The sequence below is a fragment of the Piliocolobus tephrosceles genome, chromosome 21 (assembly GCF_002776525.5).
Source record: "Piliocolobus tephrosceles isolate RC106 chromosome 21, ASM277652v3, whole genome shotgun sequence".
Lineage (NCBI taxonomy): Eukaryota > Metazoa > Chordata > Mammalia > Primates > Cercopithecidae > Piliocolobus > Piliocolobus tephrosceles.
Window position 1 is genome coordinate 43,176,913 of NC_045454.1, and position 1,396 is coordinate 43,178,308.

The window sequence follows — 1,396 nt, forward strand, 5'->3', positions numbered from 1 at the left end:
ACCACGCCCGGCTAATTTTTTGTATTTTTTTTTTTTTAGTAGAGACAGGGTTTCACCGTGTTAGCCAGGATGGTCTCGATCTCCTGACCTCATGATCTGCCCGCCTTGGTCTCCCAAAGTGCTGCGATTATAAGCATGAGCCACCGTGCCTGGCCTAATTATTGTATTTTTTAGCTCTAGGATTTCTTCTTGGTTTCTTTTTAGGTTTTCTATCTCTTTATTGGTATTTATATTCTGTTCATACATCATTTTCTTGAGTTTTTCCATGTCTTCCTTTAGTTCTTTGAACATCTCTAAGGCAGTTGTTTTAAAGTCCTTGTCTAGTAGATCTACCATCAGGAAAAATTTCTATTTATTTATTTTTTCTTTGAATGGGCCATACTTTCCTGTTTGTGTGCCTCGAGATTTTTGTTAAAAACTGGACATTTGAATCTGATAATATGGTAACTCTGGAAAGATTATTTTCTTTGTCCAGTATTTGCTGGGCTTTTTCATTTATTGTTTTGGTTGGTTGGTTGATACAGGTTGTCTTTGTGCTGAGGGTCACCCTGAAATGTAAAGATATTCTCAGATCTTCTTTAATATTTGTACACCAATATTCATAGTACCATTACTCACAATAGTTGCCAGTGTTAAACTCAAGTTTTAGTCTGCTTTTTAAAAATTTTTTTTTTTTAATTTTTTAGTAGAGATGGGGTTTTACCATGTTAGCCAGGCTGGTCTCGAACTCCTGACCTCAGGTGATCCACCCACCTTGGCCTCCCAAAGTGCTGAAATTACAGGTATGAGTCATGCACCTGGCCCCAAACTCAAGTTTTTCCACATCCAATTGTTTATTTATTTATTTATTTTTTTAGACAGAGTCTTGCTCTGTTGCCATGCTGGAATGCAGTGGCATGATCTGGGCTCACTGCAGCCTCCGACTCCCTGGTTCAAGGGATTCTCCTGCCTCAGCCTCCCGAGTAGCTGGGATTACAGGCACGTGCCACCATGCCCAGCTAGTTTTTGTATTTTTAGTAGAGACAGGGTTTCACCATGTTGGCTAGGATGGTCTCGATCTCCTGACCTCGTGATCTGCCCACCTCGGCCTCCCAAAGTGCTGGGATTACAGGCGCGAGTCACCGCACCCAGTCCCAAACTCGAGTTTTTCCACATCCAATTGTTTTTAATTTTTGTTTGTTTGTTTGTTTAGAGATGTGGTCTTGATTTATTGCCCAGGCTGGAGTGCAGTGGCAGGATCACAGCTTATTGCAGCCTCAAACTCCTAGGTTCAAGCAATCCTCCTGCCTTGACCTCCCAAGTAGCTGGGATTACAGGTGCAAGCCTCCATGCTTGGCCATCCAATTGTGTGTGTGTGTGTGTGTTTCCTTCCTTCCCTCCCTCCTTCCTTCCCTCC